This window comes from Cryptomeria japonica, chromosome 8 (assembly GCF_030272615.1).
Source record: "Cryptomeria japonica chromosome 8, Sugi_1.0, whole genome shotgun sequence".
Classification (NCBI taxonomy): Eukaryota; Viridiplantae; Streptophyta; class Pinopsida; order Cupressales; family Cupressaceae; genus Cryptomeria; species Cryptomeria japonica.
Window position 1 is genome coordinate 104342330 of NC_081412.1, and position 12104 is coordinate 104354433.

Below are 12104 nucleotides of genomic sequence, written 5' to 3' on the forward strand. Positions count from 1 at the left end.
GACACATTGAGGCAACAAGTACAAAATCTCACCCAACAACTGAATAGTGGTGTGAAGATCAGTTGATTCTCACTTAACGAAATTTGTCCATATCCATTTGACAGGAACATGCTTATGCCACTTTTTCTACGAGGATTCGAAACACCCAAATTTAAAAAATATAGAGGCAAAGGAGATTCTAGGGACCATGTGCGAGAATTTCACTCCGTTTCTTACAGGTGGCCTATGAGAACACATATCTGATGTGTTGGCAAATGCACACTCCAATGAGAAATTGCAGGTGATTGAAGGTATTGTCATTGATGGCAACCTTGCAATCATATGATACCGATAGACTCTACACAGACACATAGAACACCAACATCAAAAAGGAAGAATACTGGCGTCCTGGCCGACAACATGTTTGTATTAATATATTTTGTAATTAATTGTAAAATCTTTTGTAAGCCAACATGGTAGATTGTAATATGAATCATATATGTATGAGATCATTGTAGATCATTTTTGTAGAAGAGATAGGATGTGAAGTATGGAAAAGTAATAACAGACCTAATATATGAATTATTGGTTAAAGGTTTATGTTGTAGCAGAGCTTAAACTGGTACTGAATCTGGCATAGCAGATGCTAATCTGAAGCAGTACAAGACATTGGATTAGGATAATCTATTTTTGTAATTCAGTGTGACTTCCTTTGTAATTGAGCAGTGAGCTCTAGGCACTTGGCCTTCCTGCATGTGTAGGCACCTATTGTAAGAGTAATATTCCCTTATTGGCTAGTAAGCAAATATTGTGGGTCACAAATCCCATTGAGGTTTTTCCCATAGTGGGTTTCCTCATTAAAATAATATGTTATGGTGTACTTCTCATGTTGTTGTTATTGTTATTATTTGCTACATTATTTCTGGTTTACCAGTACTTAGTTTTAATATGCTTTTCATGTTTTAAATCAAGTAATTTGATATACCGATTAGATACTGATTCACCCCCCCTCTCAGTATATTTGGGAATCCTAACAATTTGTATCAGAGCCTGGTCCTCTATTTTCAAATGCCTAACAACTTGAGGAAGATCTTGTCACCGATAGAGATGAAAAACTTGAGAAAACAATTGGAAACAACTCTTACAGACTATGATGCAGAAAAAGAGAAGAATATCAAACTTGAAGATGATCTGAAGGCTGCTCAGGATATCATTCAAGCACTTCAAGATAATTTTACTATTGCAAGGAACAAGAGGAGAGAACTTTGTGAAAAGATGCAGAATGAGGAAAATGAAAAGGAAACTCTTAATGATTTGGTAAACAAGCTAAGACAAGAAATTAGTACAACAAAGAATTAGATGCAAGACATGACTATGAGGTTTTGTAAAGAAATTGAAGGAAAAAAGAAGAATGAAGAAGACTTGGTTAGAAGACTAAATGATGCTGGAAATGAAAACACAAGACTTAATCATGAAAATGATATGTTGAAGATAGATCTGATGCATACACAAAATGACAGAATTGAACTCATGAGACATAAAGGAATCTTGGAGAATGCACTGACTGCTACAAACCAACACAAGGAGAATTTCAAGAAAAGTTTAGAAGAACTTGGTGACATGCTGAAGAATCAGAAACCTGATGGTGATACAAATGGCCTTGGCTTTGAAGTTGGTGAAAGCTCCAGTACTGCAAATAATCATGATCATAGCAAATTGGTAAGACAACCTACTGCTTAAAAATTTAATGGTAAATGCTTTAAGTGTAACAAGTATGGTCATAGAGTAAATCAGTGTAGATCTAAAAATTATCAGAACACTAATACACCCACTGGTCAATATTCTAAATACAACAAAGTTGGTCATAATTCAGAAAATTGCATAATGAATGTAAGATGTTATGTTTGTGGAAGATTTGGACACTTATCTAATCAATGCAGAACACATACTGACATAGGGTATGGGAAAGCTATTTAGAAAAAAAAATGTGACTTGTTATGCCTGTAACAAGATTGAACATATTGCTAAATTTTGTAGAAGTAAGGCATCACTGGCAAATACCAAAGGTCCTAGTTTGAAAGGTAAAGAAAAGGTTGAAGAGGTAAAGCAAGAATTCTCAAAACAATGGATCAGAAAGTCAGATCAGATTATTGATGGGAATACTCCACCGGTAGAATATAGTAATACTCCACCGACAGGAGACTCTTCATCTAATTGAAGGAAAATCTTTTGGGGGTTTAGCAACAAAATAAAAAAACATGCTATTATTCCCTCGGTTGATGGTGAGAAGTTGAAATTACATCTATACCGACATATGAGTTAAGTTGTGACTTAACTGATGAGCATTAAATGTGGTAGTTGGAGAAAATAATATTATAAAGCAAGTGTTTTGGCTCCTTTTTCATTCACCGAGCATTCAAATCTTTGAGAGTGTGAAAATTCCTGAGTGAAGGCATTCTAAGAGAAGAAGTGAAGAAATCCATCAAAGCATTCATCCTTAAGGAAGATTGAGGTATTTATAGCTATGGCATCTTCATCCACTCTTGAATCTATTGCAAACCCTACTATTGTTGAGGTTGTTAAGTGCCCTAGACCTGTATTCCAACTAGTTCCTAAAATTGCAAAGAAAGATGATAGCATAGGTGCATTTTCTCAAATTCCTAAGGGAGTAGTATATGTTGAAGACCCTAGGATGTATATACATTGTCATATTGAGGAATTAGGTGATGATGAGATTAAGAATATGTATAAGACTGTGATTTATGATGAGTCTGAAAATGTCAAGCCGGAACATAAAATAGTGGAAACCCTAGGTTTTACTGAAATCCTTAGTATCCCAGATTTTCCCAAGGATATCATAAGGATTGTGTTAAGCAGAGTACATGGTGAATTTTTCTAGTTAGATTCAATTCATAAAATCACAAAAGAAGCGGTAAAAGCTATAACAAGGTTACCTTCCACTAGTAACAGGCCTAACAAAACAAAGAAGGTCTCAAATGACACAGTGATAAACCTAGCTAGTGCAACATTTGATAAAAGGTCTCTAAGGGTAAACGATGTAAAAGACATAAATGTCAAATTTATTAGTATGATCTTAGGTTATAAGGCTACACATGCAAATAGGTTGAACTTAGTTTCTAGCCTATGTATCAAAAGTGCCTATGATATGGTTAATGATAATGTAAGGATAGATGTATGTGAATGGCTCAAAGATGAGTTGATAGACAATCTGGGAAAGATTAAAAGAGATAAGAAAGGAACATTCATATTTGGAAATTTGCTTGTCTAATGTTGTACATAACAAAACAAGTGCTCGGTATTGGTGCAAGAGATTTTGGTTTTGACATTCTAGATGGAAAACAACTGTTGGATCTATTGAACAATATGGGATAAAACCGAGAGAAAAACCTAAATGAACATTTTCAAGCATTGAAGGCTTGAATGAAAACTAGAGTAAGACTGTCACAAGCTATTGTGGATAAATATCAAAAGGAAATTTATTTTGTAATCAAGAAAGATGAAATTTGGATGGAGGCAGTTATCCCTAGAACTATCTAGGTAACTAAAATGGGCTATGAAATAGATGATAATATCATTGAAACTTATGCAAAAGCCCTCCTTTAAGAACCCAAGGAACCTACTGAGGAAGTTTTTGGAAATGCTGAAACAATAGAAAGTGGAATTAAATCAAGGAAAAGGGTTAAGAAAGTTGAAGCAACCATAAGGAAAGGAACATGATAGGCTAAAGCAATCAAGGAAGTTGTTTTGAGACAAAATGGTATAAGTGAAAGTGAGTTGGAAGCACCTCAACTGGAAACTCATCTTTCACCAGTTGGAACTTCTTCTGAGAGTGATATACCGACAGTATTTAAAAGGGTAGAAAGGAAAAGAAAACCCACATCGATACCCTCTCCTACACCAAAAAGAACCAGACAAAAACAATAGGAAGTGAGGCCTCCAACAAAGAAAATGACTCCTAAAAAGAAGGTAAAACAAGATATCACTCCAATAGACAAACTTCTTAGTGAAATCATAGAGGATGGTAAGCTGAAGAACATCAACAAAATATACAATACACTATCAGTTGATGATAAGGAAAACATAGAGAACAATGTAATCTTACACTTAGATATTTATAAGAAATTTTTTATGGAAGTTGTTGATGAAATTCCAAATGATCTGTATAGGAGACTTGAAGCTAGAAGGTTAGCCACCATTGAGCTGGACAAGAAAATTAAGATTGAAAATTACTTGCAGTACATCTAGTCAACTCAACTGATGAAATAGATAAACTAATCAGTGAAGCAAACCGGATAGTATTCTCCACTACTCACCGACATGTAGCACTAATGGCAGGTAGAGTAAAGGAAGTCTCTGAGGAAACAATAGATGCATGGGATATATTCTTTGTGGAAAAAGAAAAACAAGAAGAACTACTCAGACCAAAGACTATTAAAGTATATTAAAAGGACAAAGATAAGGGGAAAGGTAAGGTAGGTGATCCTCCAAGCCTTAAAATAACTAATAATGTGCCCCCACCTCTTTCAGATACTCCGGTGGTAGATACTACTGACAATCAACTGACTACAAAGAGTATGGAGACTCCACTAGAGGATACAAATCCTGAGTCTGAAATTTTGTATACTATAAATGTAGACACACAGGAAGTAAATGTTGTGGTTGACAGAGAAACCACTGAAGATAAGGAAAAAAATGTGACTACTGAGTCACCGGCTACAAAAGTTGAGATAAGCATTGAAAAATCTACACCTATAGAGAAACCGACAGTGGATACCACTGAGAAACTGATAGATACAACTGAAAAACCATCTGAGAAATCGATAGGTGAAAGCTCAAAGAAACCTTTTGAGACACATATAGAGAAACCGAAACAGGTACATGTTGAAGCACAGGTTCAGATAGTGACAGTGCCACCGGCCCAAACTGGAAAGCCCAAACCCTTACTTATTGAAATGCAAACACAGACTGACCTACCAGAGGTTGAATCAAGCAAGGTAATTACCACAACTAGTAGCATGACTATTGTGAGAACTGTTGGACAAACATTTAGTACATCTATGACAGAATTTAGACCTACAAATGTAACATAGGTCTTGTTGGATTCAATAAAGATGATCATAGAATGTAATGCACAAGCCTATAAGGCTATTGATGATACAATTCCAATTCTTAAATTGATAGCACCAAAGTGCATTGTTGATAATAAGGACTCTTTAGGTCAACTAGACACATTGTCTAAGTTCATCACCGACAACATATTGACTGTTGATCAAATAAATGAGGATACACTTAAAGAGAAAATGATTAAAGAATAAGAGAATTTCTTTGAGGATATTGTGAAGAAGAACAAGGAGAAAATGGATACCTTATTACTAGAACTTGGAGAAATAATTTTTGACTTCAAGAAACTGTATAGGGACACTTGTAAAAAAAATGTCTTAACAGATGATCTTGACAAGGAAATCAACAAAGCACAAGATAAGATTAACAATATTGCTGACAATCTGATAGGATCATTGGATTCATTTTTGGAGATAGAAAAGAAGATTGAAAAGTTAGAAGAGAAAATCAAGAAGTTAGAGAATGACAAACAAAGAATAAAGGATAAAGCAAAGGACTTGAAATGTAGACTTGGTCCAAGACTAGAATACCTCATTTCTTTGAGAAAAGAAATATCTGAGGCTCTAGTTCCTTGACTGAAGACACCGCAAGAGCAAATGTACATACTCACCAGTACAGTGCAGAGAACATAAGAGGCAATAAAAGATAGCAAAACATTCAGTAATGGTATAAATCTGATTTTGACAAATATCTTTCAGATTGTAACCCACCAGTTACAAGAATCCAGGTAGGACTCCACTGACAGTGAATGACAACCTTTGTCATTGATGTCAAAGGGGGAGTAGTGTGATTAGAAAAATGGTCAGAAGGAAGTAGAGATTATTTTCTCAGGGGGAGCATACATTTTTGGACATACAGTTTTTGGCAAAGATTTTTTTGGACTTCAGTTTTCGGATGCATTCTTGAATTTTTCTCATGAGTGTTGCCATCAATGCCAAAGGGGGAGATTGTTGGAAAATGTACACTCCAATGAGAAATTGTAGGTGATTGGAGGTATTGTCATTGATGGCAACCTTGCAATCATATGATACCGACAAACTCTACACCAACACATAGAACACCAATAACGAAAAGGAAGAATACTGACATCCTCACCGACAAGAATTTTGTATTAATGTATTTTGCAATTAATTGTAAAATCTTTTGTAAGCCGACATGGCGGATTGTAATATGACTCATATATGTATGAGATCATTGTAGATCATTTTTGTAGAAGAGATAGGATGCAAAGTATGGAAAAGTAATAGCAGACCTAATATACACATTATTGGTTAAAGGTTTATGTTGTAGCAGAGCTTAAGCTGGTACCGAATCTAGCATAACAGATGCTAATCTGAAGCAGTACAAGAAATTGGACTAGGATAATCCATTTTTGTAAGTTAGTGTGACTTCCTTTGTAATTGAGTAGTGAGCTCTAGGCACGTGGCCTTCCTGCATGTGTAGGCCCCTATTGCAAGAGTAATATTTCCTTATTGGCTAGTAAGTGAATATTGTGGGTCACAAATCCCACCGAGGTTTTTCCCACACTGGGTTTCCTCGTTAAAGTACTATTTTATGGTGTGCTTCTCATGATGTTGTTATTGCTCTTATTTACTGGATTATTTTTGGTTTACCGGTACTCAGTTTTAATATGCTTTTCATGTTTTAAATCAAGTAATTTGTTATACCAGTTAGATACTAATTCACCCCCCCTCTCAGTATCTTTGGGAATCCTAACATGATGTGCCTCTTTCCTCAAAGTTTGGGAGGCACAACCACACAATGGTTTTCATGACTATTAGGTGGTATTAGAACATTTCAAGAACTGGTCCAAAAATTTATTGCTCATTATGTACTCAACATAGAACGTGACGTCACCATGGAAGATTTATGTAACACAAAAAAAAAACTAGGGGAGTTATTCTCAACTGTCTAGCAGACGCTCTCTTCAACTAATTGAGCAAGAATTAGTGGAAATTTTTATTTCCAACTTAAATGATGAAATGGAATTTCATTTGGACATGATGGGCACAAAATCCTTTGAAGAAATGATAACTCAAGGGCTCAAATATGACAGAGCCCTCATAAAAAAGAGACTTATCAAAATTTATAGCGAACACAAAAATGGTCCTCGTCGACACTATAGTATCGAAAAACCAAAATTTTGGAACAAAATAAAGATATTGTTAATGATGGGATAGTGGACAAAGAACAATGAAAATTACACAACCTGTGGCTAGGTTTGTATGACAAAATCCCCCTCCTAACAATAACACCAATAATAATCCACAAAATCAAGGTCACAATACACAACAAGAGGAACGAAAATAAAAGTATCAAAACTACAAGCCAAAATGCACATATACGCCCTTAGGGAAACCTATCGAAATGATCTTATGCCAATTAATGTCCTCCAATCTTGTGACCTTGCCGAAAGCATCCAATTATGAACCTCAAGTCAAGCTTCCATGGTGGTGAGATCACGAACATTGTGAATTTCACCAAGGAAGAGGGCATAAAACAAGCAATTTCCATTGGCTAAAAGATCTTGTCCAGGATCTTATCAATAGAGGAGAAATCAAAATTGAGGGACATGACCCAAAAACATCCAATGATGATCACTTAATGTTCAAAAATCCACTTCCATCACATGATCAAGGGGGTCCTTCAACCTTAGGGAGAAACACAAATACCACAACCAATTACACACAAGCCACATACAATTATACTGTAAATCACCTTTATGATGCAGATGAACAAGTTGCAAATCTTACCATAAAAGATCAAAATCCTCCATGCAACGTTGTTACGTGTTAGAGTAAGATTACTATTTGAGGGGCACAATAAGGAATGACATCCCTTCCCAAATAATATAATCTTGTAGAGCAATTGGATAAGATGCCAACCCTCATCTCCGTATTAGAGATTTTATGCTTATCCCCCTCACATGAAACAACCTTGGACTAAGCTCTCCAAGAAGCATCTGTCCTTGCCAAACTCAACACATATCAGTTTCAAGCCATGGTTGGTAGTCTAAAATCATCACCATGTCTCACTTTTACTGAAAGTGACAACACATCCTTCCAATAATCTCATACTGCATCCCTCCATATTGAAGGGTTCATAAACCAACATAGAATCAAGCGAGTCTTGATTGACAATGGAGCTGGCTTAAACATATGCACCTTATATTTAGTCACAACATTGGGTTATGTAGTAGAATTAGTGGATGTCAGCAAGAAGATAACCATCAAAGCATATGATGATGCAAAATATTCTTCCAGAGGAGTTGTTACATTATCCATTAGGGTTGGGCCAGTGGTGAAGCATGTAGTTTTCCAAGTTCTAAACCTTCCTTTTCCATACAATCTCTTGTTAGGGAGACCTTGGATACATGCCATGCAAGCCATCCCATCCACCTATCACCAATGTATCAAGTTTCCACACAATGGGGTAAAAATTATAATCCTCGGTGATTCTAATCCATTTGCATATTGTAATAGTTTTCGCCACCAGCCAAACATCACCATACCTAGCAACAAGGAAGTTGTTGCTTCCTCATCGTATGTTAATCCAACCTCTCTTTCTAGCTTAACAACCCCTACACCAAAATAGGAGAAATTAAAAATTAAAATGGTTGAGGAAGGTCTAGTGAATATAGTATTAGCCAACTCTTTTGTGTTGGGCAGTTACTCACATCCCCTAAGACTCATGGCAAACCCCAAGGTTTACTTCAATCATCACTGGCTAAAAGAACTTGAACTTTGACACAATTAACCCTTGGTAAAAGTCAAGAGGAGGAAACCATGGATGAAGACCTGACATGATGGATCTACACAGACCCTCTCAACAAAGAAAGCCCAAAGGCTAAGCTCCCCACTGACAAATATGGCAAAGGCTTCACTATAATGCAAAAAATGGGCTATGATGGCCACAGTGCTTTGGGACCTTGCAAGCAAGGAAGACAAGAGCCCTTACAACCTGAGTTGAAACCAAGAGATAAAATTGGACTTGGTTTTCAAAGAGAGTCTTCTCCTAAGCTTCGATTCAAAGGAAAACTCAGCAAATCTATGTATCGGCCAATTACCCCAAGGATGCAATCCTTGACTATATCTGAAACCCCAGCAACACCAATAAGCCCACCTCCAATAGTACATAATCCATTAACTAATGCACTATTAAATTCAAATGACATCCTAGTTTGGTACAGTAATCAGATGTTAGAGAGTGATTCTGAGACAAACTCACATGAGTGGGAATGGGATTCAGTGCATTTAAATGATTCAAAAGAGGAGGAAACATCACCTCCACCACCTCGTAAGGATATACCAGTTTATGGAGAAGCATGGATTAAAACTTTTTGGAATCCTGAGCTAGAAGAAACTTCCATAGGCCCTATGTCAAATCCTATGCCCGAATCTGACAAGGAGAGTACCATCGATGAACTTCAAGCCTCCATATTAAACCTCACTGATACCTCCTATGAACTCAACTTAATCGATGAAGTAATTCCTATCACTCATTTCAAACTCATTGAATGGAACCAGACAAATACCCCATGCCTTGACCATTTCCAAAATTATGAGGCACTCATAGACTTTCTACAATTACGGGATAACATACCAAGCGAAGATCATAATTTGGGTTTTCCATTGAACTTAACAACGCAACATACTTTGGGGTAGATGCCAAACCTTTTAGCTGCAAAAATATTACAATAAAGAATGGATCTTCTAGTGAAAACCACACGATGGCACTTTTAGATCCCAAAAGAGTAAAACAAAGAGCGTATCCAAAGGTCAAAACCTCTTCGAGGCGCCTAAGGATGAAAGGTTTGACATCCTCCCCTTTAGTATAAATCAGGAGAGATCAACCATCCTAATAGAAGAAATGAAAGAATTCAATGTGGGGACCCCTAAGACTCCTCACAAAATACATTTGGCATCTCTATTAACTCTTGAAGAAGAGCCAAAATTTGTGGAATTCTTCCAAAAGTACCAAATCAACTTTGTATGGTCTTTTGTAGACATGCCCGACTTAGATCCAGATTTGGTCATGCATCACTTAACTACAGTAGAAGGAGCTAGACCTGTCAAACAAAAGCTCAGAAAGATTGACCCAAAGATTGTCATTCTTATCAAGGCTAAACTTAAAAATCTCTTAGATGTTGGTTTCATCAAACCAATTGATTATGCAGAATGGATCTCCAATATTGTACCTATTGGTAAACCTAATGGGGGCATCCGTATCTATACAGATTTCAGAGATTTAAACAAAGTATTTCCTAAAGATGAATTTCCTTTACCAAACATCGACATGATTTTTGATCTAACAATAGGTCATGCGATGCTTTCTCTCATGGATGGATTTTTAGGATATAACCAGATTAAAATTGCTCTAGAGGATCAACACAAAACTGCTTTCACATGTCCATGGGGAACATATTGTTGGAATGTAATGCCATTTGGTCTAAAAAAATGTAGGAACAACATATCAAAGAGCCATGACTACCATCTTCCATGACATGATGCACACAATAATGGAAGATTATGTGGATGATTTACTAGTTAAATCATTAACAAGAGAGGGTCATCTTGTAGTACTGGATAAAATCTTCAATAGATTGGAACAATACCACATCCGTCTCAATCCAAAGAAATGTGTCTTTGGAGTAACTTTTGGGAAGCTCTTAGGATACATTGTCTCAAGTAAAGGCATTGAGGTAGATCCTGTGAAAGTCAAGGAGATCATGGAAATGCCACCTCCAAATAATATCAGTCAATTGAGGACATTACAAGGGTGATTACAATCCATTAGGCGGTTCATTGCACAATTGGTTGATAAATGTCATTCCTTCACCCACCCATTACATAAAAATATCCCCTTTCAATGAGATGCAAAATGCCAGCAAGCATTCCAAATTCTTAAAGATTGCCTAATGAATATACCACTATTGATTCCAATAGATCCAAGAAGACCTCTATTGTTATGTATCTTAGCTACAACCATGACATTGATAACTCAATGATGAGCAAATAGTACCAAACCGGTACTAAGAGGGGGGGTGAATCAGTACAGACAAAATACAGTCCTAAACCGGTTCAACAGCAATTACTCCAAATGATTAGCAAACAGTGACACCGGTTTGAAATAGAGTGCAACCGGTAAAACCCATAACAACTAAAACAATCATAAACTGATTACTCACTTAGCTTTCCACTCAACTCAGAACTACACTACCATTTCACCCTTATGTATGAATAGATGATCTATCATCATATCTTCACAATAGCTAGTTCAACATTTTTTATTGATAGGCATAAAACACAGAACCATCATATGCTTAAGAGGTAAAAACAAAGCATCACACATGACGCACATATTTTTCACATGGAAACCCAACTGGGAAAAACCACGGTGGGGATGAATACCCACAAGCTTGTTGTTGAACTCTTCAGAAGTCTGCTCTATTAGGAGCCTTGTCCTATTAAAGACAGATACAATAGGTTTTGTTAGGAACCGATCCTGTTAGGGATCACCCAATTAAGGGATGGCTACAATACCCGGTTAAGGGTTAAACCTTGTTACATGTTACCTTGTTAGAGGATTTCAAGAACTCAATAGCTAAAGGATTTCCAGAGCTCTCTAGCTTTCCAGATCTCAATAACTTTGAGTTAACCTGTTAAGGGATTTACAGCAAGTCAGTTAAGGCTACCCTGTTAGGGGATTTTCCAACCGTTGAGGTGGTTACAAATCAATAGGTATTTCAATGATTTGGTAATAGCACTCAATGCCAATGCAGATCCGCTTAAACTCCTCTTAACCTCCTGCACTTACACTCTGCAGTTATCACTTCTCTCCTCTGGTCTAGCAAGAATCATGTATCACTTCTCTTGGATACTCCCACACAACTTTTGCCAACAACCTCTGAAAGAGTCACAACATCAACCTTATAGGACAACGGATAGGTCGGTAGCATAAACCCTAAACCCTAGACTTGTTAG